The sequence below is a fragment of the Entelurus aequoreus genome, linkage group LG22 (genome assembly GCF_033978785.1).
Source record: "Entelurus aequoreus isolate RoL-2023_Sb linkage group LG22, RoL_Eaeq_v1.1, whole genome shotgun sequence".
NCBI lineage: Eukaryota > Metazoa > Chordata > Actinopteri > Syngnathiformes > Syngnathidae > Entelurus > Entelurus aequoreus.
In genome coordinates, this window is record NC_084752.1 from 7,389,496 (window position 1) to 7,408,169 (window position 18,674).

The 18,674-nt window shown below is 39.0% G+C and overlaps 1 long non-coding RNA gene across 1 annotated transcript in view; it reads right to left on the reverse strand.

Moving 5' to 3' along the window:
* Positions 1 to 18,674, reverse strand: part of LOC133639210 (uncharacterized) — a 104,400-nt gene that overhangs the window by 41,354 nt on the left and 44,372 nt on the right. The gene's annotated exons all lie outside the window — the stretch shown is intronic.

The window sequence follows — 18,674 nt, forward strand, 5'->3', positions numbered from 1 at the left end:
AACGTACATATCGAGATACTTAGCAACAGAGGGAAGGGAGTGCGGGGTCATGGTGGTGGGCCGCAGCTCTCAGGCGCTGACCGTCCTTTCATCAATCAATCAATCAATCAATGTTTATTTATATAGCCCTAAATCACAAGTGTCTCAAAGGGCTGTACAAGCCACAACGACATCCTCGGTACAGAGCCCACATATGGGCAAGGAAAACTCACCCCAGTGGGAGGTCAATGTGAATGACTATGAGAAACCTTGGAGAGGACCGCATATGTGGGTTAACCCCCCCCCCTCTAGGGGAGACCGAAAGCAATGGATGTCGAGTGGGTGTGACATAATATTGTGAAAGTCTAACACATCAGCGAGAGTCCAGTCCATAGTGGGGCAAGCAGGAACCATCCCGAGTGGAGACGGGTCAGCAGCGTAGAGATGTCCCCATCTGAAGAACAGGCTAGCGGTCCACCCCGGGTTTGGAGCAGAGTAGAAAAGAAAAGAAAAGAAAAGAAACGGCAGATCAACTGGTCTAAACAGGGAGTCTATTTAAAGGCTAGAGTATACAAATGAGTTTTAAGATGAGACTTAAATGCTTCTACTGAGGTAGCATGTCTAACTTTTATCGGGAGGGCATTCCATAGTATTGGAGCCCGAATAGAAAACGCTATATAGCCCGCAGACTTTTTTTGGGCTCTGGGAATCACTAATAAGCCGGAGTTCTTTGAACGCAGATTTCTTGCCGGGACATATGGTACAATACAATCGGCAAGATAGGCAGGAGCTTGACCGTGTAGTATTTTATACGTAAGTAGTAAAACCTTAAAGTTTCTGAACTTTAAGTTCATCAAACCTATGGGATTTTGTTCGAGGGTGTTGGATTGGGGGCGGTGGGCTATGTATGTGTGTGGCATATATTTTTGTGGATGCATGTTTGTGTGTAAGCCTGCAGTGTGTCTATGTTCCGCGGCTTTGATCTTGTGCAGTCGCTAGTCCAAAGTCAACAACAACAAGTGTGTGTCCTTGAGAGACAAGAAGGGACTTTGTTGTGTCTTCACTGCACTGTCCTTCAGGAGAGTCTCCAAGCCAGGGAAACAATCCAAGTTAGAATGTTTTATATACAAGTGAAAATAAAATTTGCTTTTCACTCTAAATTGTCTATAAATGTTGGATTGATTAAATTCCACAAGGCGTTTACCAAAAACTGAAGCAGGTCTCGGTCATGCCCGTCCTAGCAGCAGCTGCTGGTCAAGGCAGCCTCTCTCCTCTGCAGACTACACACTATTAAATATGAATGCTGTTTGGGTGCCGCTTCATTTGCCTCCCGACCGGCATCCCTGCCTCCTTGTAAGTGGATGTTTCCGTAACGCCAAGGCGCTCCCCGCCAAACAGTGGTTGTAACCCCGACCCTCCCAGGCGAGCCATTCCCTGGAATGGAATTTGAGGGAATGGAAGGCTGGGAGAGGAGAAGGTGTGTGTGTCTAACCCGCTGAACACACACAGGAGACGTGCGTTTGATAGAGTTATTACACGCCAGCGTTTGTGCGCCTGAATCTATTATCCGGCGGGCCGAGGCGGGCTAAGCCGGGATGGTGTCGGGACGTCTCATCACCTCGGTGTCACGGGTCAGGTAATTGCAGCAGCCACTGTGTGCTTTTCATTACTAAACTACAAACTTTAAAGGAGTCCTCATGTTTTTTTTTGTCCCCGCTGTGGAATGGTGTTGACTTTAGCAGCCATTATTGGTGTTATTCCTTCTCCTCAGGCTCTCAGAATGGAATTTGAGACGCTGGCCTTTTGCCCCACTGCTGGAGAGATGCTGTGACCATGATCATTAGCAAAGAGGATCAGCCCTATGATAAACGCCCCGGCAGGCATAATAATACATTGATACAACGTTGATTATACATATACATTCTTTAAAACTGACTTTGAAACAACGTTGCAAAACAGTTGTATTTGTAAACGTTGGATTTACGTTTTTGGTTGGGAAATGACCAAATTTCAATGGTCAAATCAACGTCAGAACCAGACATTAAATAAATGTCGTCAAAAAGCATGTTGTTTCAATGTTGTATTTGTGTTGTAGAATATTGGTTTGGATATGACCAAAATTCAATGGTTAAATCAATGTGAGAACCCGACATTGAATAAACGTTGTCAGAAAGCATGTTGTTTCAATGTTGTATTTGTGTTGTAGAATATTGACTGGGATATGACCAAAATTCAATGGTCACATCGTCAGAACCCGACATTCTATAAACATTGTCAAAAAGCATGTTGTTTCAATGTTGTATTTGCGTTGTAGAATATTGGTTGGGAAATTACCAAATTTCAATGGTCAAATCAACGTTAGAACCCGACATTGAATAAATGTCGTCAAAAAGCATGTTGTTTTAATGTTGTATTTGTGTTGGAGAATATTGGTTGGGAAATGACCAAATTTCAATGGTCAAATCAACGTTAGAACCAGACATTGAATAAATGCTGTCAAAAAGCATGTTGTTACAATGTTGTATTTGTGTTGTAGAATATTGGTTTGGATATGACCAAAATTCAATGGTTAAATCAACGTGAGAACCCGACATTGAATAAACGTCGTCAGAAAGCATGTTGTTTCAATGTTGTATTTGTGTTGTAGAATATTGGTTTGGATATGACCAAAATTCAATGGTTAAATCAATGTGAGAACCCAACATTAAATAAACACTGTCAAAAAGCATGTTGTTTCAATGTTGTATTTGTGTTGTACAATATTGGTTGGGAAATTACCAAATTTCAATGGTCAAATCAACGTTAGAACCCGACATTGAATAAATGTCGTCAAAAAGTATGTTGTTTCAATGTTGTATTTGTGTTGTAGAATATTGGTTGGGATATGACCAAATTTCAATGGTCAAATCAACGTCAGAACCCGACGTTAGATAAACGTTGTTTCAATGTTGTATTTGTGTTGTACAATATTGGCTGGGATATGACCAAATATCAATGGTTAAATCAACGTCAGAACCCGACATTAGATAAACATTGTCAAAAAGCATGTTGTTTCAATGTTGTATTTGTGTTGTAGAATATTGGTTGGGAAATGACCAAATATCAATGGTCAAATCAACGTTAGAATCCAACATTGAAAGAAGGTCGTCAAAAAGCATGTTGTTTCAATGTTGTATTTGTGTTGTAGAATATTGGTTTGGATATGACCAAAATTCAATGGTCAAATCAACGTCAGGACCTGACATTGAATAAATGCTGTCAAAAAGCATGTTGATTCAATGTTGTATTTGTGTTGTAGAATATTGGCTGGGATATGACCAAAATTCAATGGTCACATCGTCAGAACCCGACATTCTATAAACATTGTCAAAAAGCATGTTGTTTCAATGTTGTATTTGTGTTGGAGAATATTGGTTGGGAAATTACCAAATTTCAATGGTCAAATCAACGTTAGAACCCGACATTGAATAAATGTCGTCAAAAAGTATGTTGTTTCAATGTTGTATTTGTGTTGTACAATATTGGCTGGGATATGACCAAAATTCAATGGTCACATCGTCAGAACCCGACATTCTATAAACATTGTCAAAAAGCATGTTGTTTCAATGTTGTATTTGGGTTGGAGAAGATTGGTTGGGAAATTACTACATTTCAATGGTCAAATCCACGTTAGAACCCGACATTGAACAAAATGTCGTCAAAAAGTATGTTGTTTCAATGTTGTATTTGTGTTGGAGAATATTGGTTGGGAAATGACCAAATTTCAATGGTCAAATCAACGTTAGAACCAGACATTGAATAAATGTCGTCACAAAGTACGTTGTATTTGTGTTGTAGAATATTGGTTTGGATATGACCAAAATTAAATGGTTAAATCAACGTGAAAACCCAAATTGAATAAACATTGTCAAAAAACATGTTTCAATGTTGTATTTGTGTTGTAGAATATTGGTTGGGATATGACCAAAATTCAATGGTCACATCGTCAGAACCCGACATTCTATAAACATTGTCAAAAAGCATGTTGTTTCAATGTTGTATTTGGGTTGGAGACTATTGGTTGGGAAATTACTAAATTTCAATGGTCAAATCAACATTAGAACCCGACATTGAACAAAATGTCGTCAAAAAGTATGTTGTTTCAATGTTGTATTTGTGTTGGAGAATATTGGTTGGGAAATTACTCAATTTCAATGGTCAAATCAACGTTAGAACCAGACATTGAACAAAATGTCGTCAAAAAGCATGTTGTTTCAATGTTGTATTTGTGTTGGAGAATATTGGCTGGGATATGACCAAATATCAATGGTCAAATCAACGTTAGAATCCGACATTGAAAAAAGGTCGTCAAAAAGCCTGTTGTTACAATGTTGTATTTGTGTTGTAGAATATTGGTTGGGAAATGACCAAATCGCAATGGTTAAATCAACATCAGAACATTGACATTGAATAAACGCTGTTAAAAAGCATATTGTTTCAATGTTGTATTTGTGTTGTAGAATATTGACTGGGATATGACCAAAATTCAATGGTCACATCGTCAGAATCCGACATTCTATAAACATTGTCAAAAGGCATGTTGTTTCAGTGTTGTATTTGTGTTGTAGAATATTGGTTGGGAAATTACCAAATTTCCATGGTCAAATCAACATCAGAACCCGACATTCTATAAACATTGTCAAAAAGCATGTTGTTTCAATGTTGTATTTGCGTTGTAGAATATTGGTTGGGAAATGACCAAATATCAATGGTCAAACCAACGTTAGAACCCGACATTGAAAGAAGGTCGTCAAAAAGCATGTTGTATTTGTGTTGTAGAATATTGTCTGGGATATGACCAAAATCCAATGGTCAAATAAACGTCAGAACCAGACATTAAATCAACGTTGTCAAAATGCATGTTGTATTTGTGTTGTAGAATATTGGTTGGGAAATGACCAAAATTCAATGGTCACATCGTCAGAACCCAACATTAAATAAACATTGTCAAAAAGCATGTTGTTTCAATGTATTTGTGTTGTAGAATATTGGTTGTGAAATGATCAAATTTCAATCGTCAAATTAGCTTCAGCCTGGCTAACTTCTTGTTAGTTGAGCTAACTTCCTGCTAGCCTGGCTAACCTCCCTCCAGTCTGGGTAACATCCCACTGCGCTAATTTCCTGTTAGCCCAGTTAACTTCTCACCAGTGCGGATCATTTCTAACTAACTGCTAACTTCCATCTTTTGTTCCGTGACCTTGCACCAATTTAACTGTTTCGGAGGTTAGTGTGTGTTTTTTGCCATTTGCAGCATTTTCCTATCGCATGTACTTGTTGGTGTTTTTTGTAGTTGGCAAATTGGTATGTGTATTAAATAACGTTTTGTCGCTACCGGTCCAACGTTTCCTAAACAAATATATTAAAAAAACCACACTTGAAGCCTTGTACAGCTGTTTATTAAGGGCCTGCTGCAATGCAAGCAGCCCATAATATTATTTCCCATACTTTTATTATTATAGTCCCGTATGTTTATCTTATGATTAATACGAGACGGATCGGCCAACGAACCCCCACATATGTTATACCATCGGAAAGGTCTCACTCGCGCCTACGGCAGTACTTTAAGTTGACAACATGTCGTATTACCATGGTAACGCTATTCACAAATAAATAAAAATGGGCCAAATGAATTGGTACATACCCTTTTAATGGACGATTGCTCTGAGACAAACGCCAAAAATGACAAGATTACCTCCTCTTGTAGCTCAGCCATGCTTTTCACGTAAATCGGTGCTTCCGTTTACCCCAGAGTCAAATAACTTGGTACGTGACACTTGTTAACTGTTAGCATGCAAACGTTAGCATGCAAGTAGCTAATATTTGCATGCTAACATTTTTTTTGCTGTTTTTTCACTTTTTTCTTTACTTCCGCAGCCATACACCTTACAGCCGTGTTACTTGATATGTGAGACATGCTAACTGTTGCATTTTAATGTAAGCATGCTAATGTTTTAGGCTAGCTCTATAGCTCTTATTGTACACCTAAAACTCACAGATTCAGACACTCGACCACCCCCGGCCAGAGGTCCAGGGCACAGATAGCAGGCCCATCGAAATTTCTGCGGGAATTTTCTTGTTGTGTGAATGCTCCAAAGCATTCACACATATGGTTTTTTACACCAAAATTCATCTATTTATTATTATTATTATTCTCCAGATTTTGCCGCGCTCTACCTTCCACATTTTTCATCCGATTCAAACCGTTCCAATTTCAAACTGTTCAGCCTATTTGGGAATCGCAGGCTTTTTTTTGACAAATTCAAAAAAATTCCCAGATTTCCTAGAGTTCCAGGTTTTCCGGGACATTTTTCCCATTCAAAATGAATTGGCCATTTTTCAAACTTTCACCATTTCCAAATCAACCGATTCAAACCATTAAACACATTCCACCATCCTGGAAATTCAAACAATTTTCTTTCCAAGTTAAAAAAAAAAAAATCAAGGATTTTCCAGAATTACTGCTTTTCCAAAGCCGTATTTTCCACCCTTTAATTCTGGCGACTACTCCTTCCAAATTTTTCAACACATTTCAACCATTCTACCATCAAAACATTCCTCTTAATCAGGACAAAAAACAAAGTTGTTTTTTGAACTGGAAAGATTCCCGGTTTTCCAAAAATTCCAGGAATTCTGTAATACCATTTCTCAATTCATCATGTTACTACTTCAACATTTCTCGACCGATATGAAAAATTCCAACACCAACCATTTCAACTCATTCAGACCATTCGAGTTTGTTACCATTTTTTTCACGAAATTCCCAAATTTCTGGTAAATTCCCATTGAAATGAACAGGAGATTCTTCAAAGTTCCACAATTTTTCATCTGATTCAAACTGTTCCAACTTCAAAATATTCAGCCTGTTCAGGAATTGTGTGCTCTACACTGCAAAAACTGAAATCTAAGTAAGATGAAATATCTCAAATAAGGGTGATATTTGCTTATTTTCTGTCTTATAAGATAATTCTTCTCACTAAGCAGATTTTATGTTAGAGTGTTTTACTTGTTTTAAGGGTTTTGGTCCTAAATGATCTCAGTAAGATATTACAGCTTGTTGCTGAGATTTTATGAGCTATATTGAGTAAAAAATGCTTGGAATTAGAATATCAACTGTTGCAAAGCTGTGTCGTCAACACTCACAAGTAAAAAACTACTTTTTTAAAGTAATAATTTCTTACTTCAAGCATGAAAAAAAAAATCATGATAATGGCACTAGCATTTACTTAATTTAAGAATATTTTTCAACATATTGAGCAAAAAGGTCTCTTTTTTTTTTTTCTACCAAGAAAAGTGCACTTATTATTAGTGAGAATATACTTATTTTAAGGTATTTTTGGGTTCATTGAGGTTAGCTAATTTTACTTGTTTTTGGAAAGTCTTGACAAGCCAAATTTTCTTGTTCTATTGGCAGATAATTTTGCTCAGTTCAAATAAAATACCCCTATTTTTATTTTATTTTTTTAATTGTTTTTGAACACTGACTTTTTGCAGTGTACTTCAACAATTCTAAAAATAAAATTCCAGGATTTCAGTTCAACTTCAGCATCTGAGCATTCACACGCAATTCCTTAGAGCAAATGAATATCGGCTCCAAAAATCAGTCATCGGCCTCCTTGGCTACTAATAATCAGTATCGGCCCTGAAAAAAATGGATCTCTAATAGCCATTAACATGATAGGAATCAATGCTTGCGGAAATGTCAGGGCTTCGGTCGAAATGGATATACTTGATCGCTTTTTTCAAGCCTTTACATTTTTGACATACGAGATGATTTTGCATATTTTCAACCATCCGGGAGGAAAAATAAGAGGCTGGTTTTCACTGCACCGCCTCCCCTGACAACTGTCCAATTATGTATATGACATGGGGCCTACTGTTTGCGCTGCAAGTAATCAATAAAGGATGTGGGTGAGTGCACATAGATTTTTGGTGCGACCAAATGCATGGGGAAAAAAAATAATGCAATCACTGACTCTGGCTGGCGGCGGGAGGGGCCACAAGTAGGTGAGGGTCTGATTAGGGGCCAAGTTTGATGGGGTGCGCCGGTCTCTCCTGACGGAGCAAATGGAATGGGTGACAGGTGGAAGTGGGGATGAAAAGGTGGCGCTGTCATGAATAAATGTAAACACAGTCCCATGCAATTACCGCGCCGGGTCATTTCCTTTTAGAACGGCGCCAGCCAGGAGGCTTGCAATCCCTGCAGGTCCAATCTAATGAAAAGACGCAGCTTACTGGGGCGTTTAATTGCACACACAGTCCGGCCTGTTGAACGCCGCCGCCCGCAGCTGGGGAAGAAAAATGTGATTGGGCGTACAAGATAGCGGTTCGGGTCGGTTTATTGATCCGGGATCATCTTCGTCATCATCGGGGCAAGCTGAGCACATGGACTCATAGCAACATGTGAAGGGGTCTTTGTTCCATCGAGATGGTCATTCCCTTTGATCACAAACACTTTGGGACTCTGGTATTTCTCAAAAGTACCAATCACAAGTGCCTCATAGGGCAAGTACAAGTTTTGGACTTTAGTTAGCCTCAGGGCATTCATTCGATCGCAACTGGACTGTTTGGTTGGTCTTAGAAGACGATTCGCCTCTCATCTGAGTAGACTTCATCAGTTCATGCCCAAAGACTTAGATTGGTCAGATCTCGTCTTAAACATAGATTGGTCAGATCTCGTCTTAAACATAGATTGGTCAGATCTAGTCTTAGACTTAGATTGGTCAGATCTAGTCTTAGACTTAGATTGGTCAGATCTCGTCTTAGACTTAGATTGGTCAGATCTCGTCTTAGACTTAGATTGGTCAGATCTCGTCTTAGACTTAGATTGGTCAGATCTCGTCTTAGACTTAGATTGGTCAGATCTCGTCTTAGACTAAGATTGGTCAGATCTAGTCTTAGACTTAGATTGGTCAGATCTAGTCTTTGAATTTTACAACCTTTATTTAACCAGATAAGAAACCCGTTGAGATCAAGATCTCTCTCACAAGGGTGACCTGGCCAAGAGGTCAACAGCACATGTCACAGAGCAGTTTCAGAAAAGTAATACATTAAGACGTACATTTTAGACTTAGATTGGCCAGATCTAGTCTTAGATTGGCCAGATCTAGTCTTAAAATGGTCAGATCTAGTCTTAGATTGGTCAGATCTAGTCTTAGGCTTAGATTGGTCAGAACTGGTCTTAGACTTAGATTGGCCAGATCTAGTCTTAGATTGGTCAGATCTCGTCTTAGACATAGATTGGTCAGATCTCGTCTTAGACTAAGATTGTTCACATCTAGTCTTAGACTTAGATTGTTCACATCTAGTCTTAGACTTAGATTGGTCAGATCTCGTCTTAAACATAGATTGGTCAGATCTCGTCTTAGACTTAGATTGGTCAGATCTCGTCTTAGACTTAGATTGGTCAGATCTCGTCTTAGACTTAGATTGGTCAGATCTCGTCTTAGACTTAGTTTGGTCTGATATAGTCTTAGACTAAGATTGGTCAGATCTAGTCTTAGACTAAGATTGGTCAGATCTAGTCTTAGAATTTTACAACCTTTATTTAACCAGATAAGAAACCCATTGAGATCAAGATCTCTCTCACAAGGGTGACCTGGCCAAGAGGTCAACAGCACATGTCACAGAGCAGTTTCAGAAAAGTAATACGTTAAGACGTACATTTTAGACTTAGATTGGCCAGATCTAGTCTTAGATTGGCCAGATCTAGTCTTAGATTGGTCAGATCTAGTCTTAGACTTTTACAACCTTTATCTAGTCTTAAACTTAGATTGGTCAGATCTAGTCTTAGGCTTAGATTGGTCAGAACTGGTCTTAGACTTAGATTGGCCAGATCTAGTCTTAGACTGGTCAGATCTCGTCTTAGACATAGATTGGTCAGATCTCGCCTTAGACTAAGATTGTACACATCTAGTCTTAGACTTAGATTGTTCACATCTAGTCTTAGACTTAGATTGTTCACATCTAGTCTTAGACTTAGATTGTTCACATCTAGTCTTAGACTTAGATTGGTCTGATCTAGTCTTAGACTAAGATTGGTCACATCTAGTCTTAGACTTAGATTGGTCAGATCTAGTCTTAGAATTTTACAACCTTTATTTAACCAGATAAGACACCCATTGAGATCAAGATCTCTCTCACAAGGGTGACTGGCCAAGAGGTCAACAGCACATGTCACAGAGCAGTTGCAGAAAAGTAATACGTTAAGACATACATTTTAGCCTTAGATTGGCCAGATCTAGTCTTAGACTGGTCAGATGTAGTCTTAGACTTAGATTGGCCAGATCTAGTCTTAGACTGGTCAGATGTAGTCTTAGACTTAGATTGGCCAGATCTTGTCTTAAATTGGTCAGATCTAGACTTAGACTGGTCAGATCTAGTCTTAGACTTTTACAACCTTTATCTAGTCTTAAACTTAGATTGGTCAGATCCAGTCTCATGCTTCAATTGGTCAGATCTAGTCTTAGACTGCTCAGATCTAGTCTTAGACTTAGATTGGCCAGATCTAGTCTTACACTTAAATTGGTCAGATCAAGTCTTAGACTTAGATTGGCCAGATCAAGTCTTAGACTTAGATTGGCCAGATCAAGTCTTAGACTTAGATTGGTCAGATCTAGTGTTAGACCGCTCAGATCTAGTCTTAGACTTAGATTGGTCAGATCTAGTCTTAGACTTAGATTGGTCAGGTCTAGTCTTAGACCTTTATAACCTTTATTTAACCAGATAAGAAACCCATTGAGATCAAGATCTCTCTCACAAGGGTGACTGGCCAAGAGGTCAACAGCACATGTCACAGAGCAGTTTCAGAAAAGTAATACGTTAAGACGTACAGTTTAGACTTAGATTGGCCAGATCTAGTCTTAGATTGGTCAGATCTAGACTTAGACTTAGATTGGTCAGATCTAGTCTTAGACTTTTACAACCTTTATCTAGTCTTAAACTTAGATTGGTCAGATCTAGTCTTAGACTTAGATTGGTCAGATCTCGTTTTAGGCATAAATTGGTCAGATCTAGTCTTAGATTGGTCAGATTTAGTCTTAGACTCGTCAGATCTAGTCTTAGACTTTTACAAACTATCTAGTCTTGAACTTAGATTGTTCAGATCCAGTCTTAAACTTAGATTGGTCAGATCCAGTCTCATGCTTCGACTGCTCAGATCTAGTCTTAGACTTAGATTGGCCAGATCTAGTCTTAGACTTAGATTGGCCAGATCTAGTCTTAGACTTAGATTGGCCAGATATAGTCTTACACTTAGATTGGCCAGATCAAGTCTTAGTCCGCTCAGATCTGGTCTTAGACTTAAATTGGCCAGATCAAGTCTTAGACTTAGATTGGTCAGATCTAGTGTTAGACCGCTCAGATCTAGTCTTAGAATGGTCAAATCCAGTCTTATGCTTCGATTGGTCAGATCTAGTCTTAGACTGCTCAGATCTAGTCTTAGACTGGCCAGATCTAGTCTTACATTTAGATTGGTCAGATCTAGTTTTAGACTTAGATTGGCCAGATCAAGTCTTAGACTTAGATTGGTCAAACCTGACATCCACTGTAATGATACCAAGTACAAGAGCGTATCTAGTCGATAATACTATAATTACATGGATATTTTTTATCGTCACAAAATATGTTTTCTTTTAAATTCATATTACATTCATAAACTCATTCTCATGTGCCCCTGGACACATGAGAACTTAAATTATGACCAATGTATGATCCTGTAACTACCTGGTATCAGATCGACACCTAAATTTGTGGTATCATCGAAAACTAATGTAAAGTATCAAACAAGAAAAGAATAAGTGATTATTACATTTTAACAGCAGTGTAGATAGAACATGTTGAAACAGAAAATAAGCAAATATTAACAGTAAATGAACAAGTGGATTAATAATCCATTTTCTACCGCTTGTCCCTCATAATTTTGACAACATAATAGAATAATACACAACATGTTACTGCATACATCAGCAGACTAATTAGGAGTCTTTGTTTGTTTACTTACTACTAAAAGACAAGTTGTCTAGTATGTTCACTATTTTATTTAAGGACAAAATTGTTCTTGGATTGCAATAATAATGTACCTAAAGATTTTTTGTCAAAATAAAGCCAATAATAAAAAAAAATTGTGGTCCACTTTATTTAGAAAAGTATCGAAAAGTATCAAAATACATTTTGGTACACTGTAGCACTTTGAGGTTGTTTGCTCAATATAAAGTGCTTTTTACAAATAAAAAGTATTATTATTATTAATATAGGAGCGAGGAAATTTCACGACTGGATTTGTTGCACAGGTGGCATCCTATGACAGTTCCACGCTGGAAATCACTGAGAGCGGCCCACACTGTAAAAAAAATAAATACTTTTTTTATGGTTAATTTACTCAAAATTTCTACTGTAATTTTTCTTTTTCTTTTTTTTAAATAGTTTATAAAACTGTAGAATTGAAGACATTATCTGTAAATAAACAATCCGCCTGTTATTTTAAGTAATATGCCAGTAATGACAAACTATGTATATTTCTATTTTTTTTACAGAAAAAATACCAAATTAATTATACATAGCATTTTCTGTTTTCTTAAATTACTTTCAAATTCATGTAATACTACGATATTTTTCCGTAAAACGTTTCATGAAAATTGCTGTAATTATGTTTTTGATCATTATTTGGTTTACAATGTTTTACTTTAATTTTATGGTTTTCGTTTGGCAGCCGTAGCCGTTTTTTTACAGAACTTTTTTTTTACAGTGCATTCTTTCACAAATGTTTGTAGAAACAGTCTCCGTGCCTAAGTGCTTGATTTGATACACCGGGCCAAGTGATTAGGACACCTGATTCTCACCATTCGGATGGGTGGCCAAATGCTTCTGGCAATATAGTGTACAAACCTCAAAACCAAAAGACATGATCCGGGCATGATCACGACGCCCATAAAAACCCCCCCAAGTTCCGGTCTCATTCCTATGACATCACAGCAACAAATGTGTCCGCATCTGCATGGCGTGATTACATTTCACACGTTCCACCGCTGCTGATCCACTGCAGAAGAGGCAGGTCAGAGCGTGCTACAGTTATATCTTTTCTATTACTGAGGTTAATCAATAATTCATGGGTCACAATAGCAGGCGCCGCCAGCTGGGGGGAGGGATGGCGGTGGGCGCACTGGGTGAGGGGCGGGGTGGGGGGGGGCACACACACCAGGAGAGGCTTTTTTCACCGGCGAGCCAGCTCAGGGTTCCCTAGCAAAAAAAAAACAGGAATGTCGGCCATATTCACAAACATCATCACCTCAGCGGCGTTAATCACGGGCGGCCTAATGGTCCGTGACAGGCGGGCGGCCATAATGGGCTCCGCTCCGAGCCCCGCGTCCTCCTCCGGTTCTAACATAAAAAACACTTAATGGTCGGCGAGGTGTTAGCGCGGCGTGCATGAAGAAAGCTTTTTGATAGCGCGCTAATCTGCGCCATTACTGGGGGTGGGGTGATTTACCGCCGCTTAAACGGCACACGCCAGGAAGGGGGGCTTCACAACGCCACGTGTGATAAAGGTGCTGGCACAGGACAGAGATACTGTATGTGTGGAAGGTCTGTCTTCTAACCCACCTTGATTGGGAGGACATTTTTCTTTCGTCAGCTGCTTCGTACAAGAAAGAAAAAAAAAAACAACCTATACTGCCACCTAGCTTCCTTTTGTTGCACTGCATGGTTTCTGGGTCACGGAGCGTGGCCACCTGTGTGCAAACCTGATATGATTTTATTAGCGACTACTAAGGCTCTCCAGTCCCTTCACTCGGCTCCACACACGTTTCTCGTTCCATGTGGCTCAGTCCCGGCTAGAGTTGTACGGTATAGCATAGTACCGCGGTACTATGCTATGACGTGTCTTAATGACATTAAACAATGGATGTCCGCTAACTTTTTGCAACTCAATGCCAAGAAAACGGAAATGCTGATTATCGGTCCTGCTAGACACCGACATCCATTTAATAATACCACCTTAACATTTGACAACCAAACATTTACACAAGGCGATTCGGTAAAGAATCTGGGTATTATCTTCCACCCAACTCTCTCGTTTGAGTCACACATTAAGAGTGTTACTAAAACGGCCTTCTTTCATCTCCGTAAAATCGCTAAAATGTGTTCCATTTTGTCCACTAGCGACGCTGAGATCATTATTCATGCGTTCGTTACGTCTCGTCTCGATTACTGTAACGTATTATTTTCGGGTCTCCCTATGTCTAGCATTAAAAGATTACAGTTGGTACAAAATGCGGCTGCTAGACTCATACTTGCCAACCTTGAGACCTCCAATATCGGGAGGTGGGGGGGGGGGGGGGCGTGGTTAAGAGGAGAGTATATTTACAGCTAGAATTCACCAAATCAAGTATTTCATATATATATATATATATATATATATATATATATATATGAAATACTTGACTTTCAGTGAATTCTAGCTATATATATATATATATGTATATATTTTTTTTAAATTTTATTATACATATAAATAAAAGACATACTTGAATTTCAGTGTTCTGCAGGCTATCCAGTAGGTGGCAGTATTGTCCTGTTTAAGAGTGTCACAACATTGCTGTTTACGGCAGACGAACTGCTTTACGGTAGACTAAACGTGACTGCTGCTGCTGCGTGTTGTTACCGCGCTGGGAGGACGTTAATGAAACTGCCTAACAATAAACCCAGATAAGAAACCGAGAACTCTCTCTCCTTGTTGTGCACTCTACTCTCTAAAAGCCGTAGATGTTATGACGTCATCGGGCAGGCAAGCTGCTGGGAAAGCGGACGTGAGAACGGCTGTCCCCACTCAGGTCCGCATTGAGCTGGAGGGGGCGTGGCCTCCAGCTCCGGCTGAATACCGGGAGTTTGTCGGGAGAAAATCTCTGCCGGGAGGTTGTCGGGAGAGGCGCTGAATAAAGGGATTCTCCCGCTAAAAACGGGATTGTTGGCAAGTATGGCTAGACTTTTGACAAGAACGTTTGATCATATTACGCCTATACTGTATATACCTTTATATACCTGTATATATACACACCTATACTGGCTCACCTGCACTGGCTTCCTGTGCACTTAAAGGCCTACTGAAATGATTTTTTTTTATTTAAACGGGGATAGCAGATCCATTCTATGTGTCATACTTGATAATTTTGCGATATTGCCATATTTTTGCTGAAAGGATTTAGTATAGAACAACGATGATAAAGTTTGCAACTTTTGGTCTCTGATAAAAAAAAAGCCTTGCCCCTACCGGAAGTAGCGTGACGACACCAGAGGAAGGACTGCTCATATTTTCCTGTTGTTTACACCAGCAGCGAGAGAGATTCGGACCGAGAAAGCGACGATTACCCCATTAATTTCAGCGAGGATGAAAGATTCGTGGATGAGGAACGTGAAAGTGAAAGACTAGCGTGCAGTGCAGAACGTATCTTTTTTTTTCGCTCTGACCGTAACTTAGGTACAAGCTGGCTCATTGGATTCCACACTCTCTCCTTTTTCTATTGTGGATCACGGATTTGTATTTTAAACCACCTCGGATACTATATCCTCTTGAAAATGAGAGTCGAGAACGCGAAATGGACATTCACAGTGACTTTTATCTCCACGACAATACATCGGTGAAGCTCTTTAGCTACTGACCTAACATGATAGCATCGGGCTTTACTGCATATAGAAACATAACAAATAAGTCCCTGACTGGAAGGATAGACAGAAGATCAACAATACTACCAAACTCTGGACATGTAACTACACGGTTAATGCTTTCCAGCTTGGCGAAGCCTAGCAATACTGTTGCTAACGACGCCAATGAAGCTAATTTAGCTACGGAACCTCAACAGAGCTATGCTAAAAACATTAGCTCTGCACCTACGCCAGCTCTCATCTGCTCATCACGACCCGTGCTCACCTGCGTTCCAGCGATCGACGGTACGACGAAAGACTTCACCCTATCACCGATGCGGTTGGCGGCCCGGAGACGGAGGAAGTCAAGGTGAGGTCGTTCGGCTAGCGCTCCTGGTTGTGTTGCTGTAGTCCGCCACTAATACACCGATCCCACCTACAACTTTCTTCTTTGCAGTCTTCATTGTTCATTAAACAAATTGCAAAAGATTCACCAACACAGATGTCCAGAATACTGTGGAATTTTGGGATGAAAACAGAGCTTTTTTGTATTGGATTCAATGGGTCCGAATACTTCCGTATCAACCGTTGACGTCACGCGCATACGTCATCATATCTAGACGTTTTCAACCGGAAGTGTGGCAGGAAATTTAAAATTGCACTTTATAAGTTAACCCGGCCGTATTGGCATGTGTTGCAATGTTAAGATTTCATCATTGATAAATAAACTCAGACTGCGTGGTCGGTAGTAGTGGCTTTCAGTAGGGCTTTAAGAGGTGACTTTAAGGTTTTACTACTTACGTATAAAATACTACACGGTTTAGCTCCATCCTATCTTGCTGATTGTATTGTACCATATGTCCCAGCAAGAAATCTGCGTTCAAAGAACTCCAGCTTATTAGTGATTCCCAGAGCCCAAAAAAAGTCAGCGGGCTATAGAGCGTTTTCTATTGGGGCTCCAGTACTCTGGAATGCCCTCCCGGTAAAAGTTAGAGATGCTACCTCAGTAGAAGCATTTAAGCCCCATCTTAAAACTCATTTGTATACTCTAGCCTTTAAATAGACCCCCTTTTTAGACCAGTTGATCTGCCGTTTATTTTATTTTCTCCTCTGCCCCCCTCTCCCTTGCATTGAATGAGAAGGTGCGTATAAACTTTTGGCCTGTACTGTATATATTGATCGTTTTATAGAACGCGTGTTTTTATCGATTACGTGTCTATCATCATATATAATGATATTGTTTCATCCGCCCAGCCCTATTCTCTGTAACACTTTAGTATGGGGAACATATTCTAAGTAACAAAGACTCAATTTAGAGTTATTTGGTTAGGGTTTGAGGGTTAGGGTTGTTGGTTGGGGATAGGGTTAGGGTTAATAAGGCCATGCACAATAAGGCATTAATAAGTACTTAATAATGACTAATTAAGAGCCAATATGTTACTAATTTGCATGTTAATAGGAAACTAATTAATGGTGAATATGTTCCCCATACTAAAGTGTTACCCTATTCTCTGTAACACTTTAGTATGGGGAACATATTCTAAGTAATAAATACTTAATTTAGAGTTATTTAGTTAGGGTTAGGGTTAGAGGGTTAGGGTTAGGGTTAAGGTTAGGGCTAGGGCTAGGACTAGGGTTAATAAGGCCATGCAGAATAAGCAATTAATAAGAACTTAATAATTACTAATTAAGAGCCAATATGTTACTAATTTGCATGTTAATAAGCAACTAATTCATGGTGAATATGTTCCCCATACTAAAGTGTTACCCTATTCTCGGTAACACTTTAGTATGGGTAACATATTCTAAGTAACAAAGACTTAATTTAGAGTTATTTGGTTAGGGTTAGGGTTAGGGTTAGGGCTTGGGTTAGGGTTAGTATTAGGGGTTAGGTTTTCAGTTTGGAGTTATGTTAGGGTTAGCATTAGGGTTAGGGTTAAGGTCATGCCCTATTCTCTGTAACACTTTAGTATGGGTAACATATTCTAAGTAACAAAGACTTAATTTAGAGTTATTTGGTTAGGGTTAGGGTTAGGGTTAGGGCTTGGGTTAGGGTTAGCAATAGGGGTTAGGTTTTGAGTTTTGAGTTATGTTAGGGTTAGCATTAGGGTTAGGGTTAAGGTCATGCCCTATTCTCGGTAACACTTTAGTATGGGTAACATATTCTAAGTAACAAAGACTTAATTTAGAGTTATTTGGTTAGGGTTAGGGCTAGGGTTGGGGTTAGGGTTAGGGTTAGAGTTAGGGTTAGAGTTAGGTTTTGAGTTCGGAGTTATGTTAGGGTTAGCATTAGGGTTAGGGTTAAGGTCATGCCCTATTCTCGGTAACACTTTAGTATGGGTAACATATTCTAAGTAACAAAGACTTAATTTAGAGTTATTTGGTTAGGGTTAGGGTTAGGGTTAGGGTTAATAAGGCCATGCAGAATAAGGCATTAATAAATACTTAATTACTAATTAAGAGTCAATATGTTACTAATTTGCATGTTAATAAGCAAATTAATGGTGAATATGTTCCCCATACTAAAGTGTTACCCTATTCTCATACCCTATTAATTAATTACAAACTTAATGGTGACAATCATTGGTACTTTAATCTTAATCTTAATGTGGGATATAAATAATAATGGAAGTATAATTGTTTGTATATAGTATATCATTGGTACTAAGGTTTAACTAACACGTGTACAAGGATATTTCAAATGTCTTTACTGTGTACATAATTGAACAGTGTTTATGTTGTGTACAAGGTGTATTTATAATATGTTGTGCAAAGGAAATTTCATATTTTGTAGAAGCTCATCTTGTATTCAACATAGTTTATAGGGTTAAGCGCAATAAGTGTTCAACTTCAGCCTAAACCCTTTCGGTCTGCCACATTTTCAATTTATGAATGTACAACTGTTTTGTTTATTTTGTTGACCACTGACCGAAGAAATAATAATAATAAATATACATCGGTTACTTTTATTTGCAGTAACCATCTCACTAGAAAAGTGATTCATCAAAACATCGCCGTTTGAC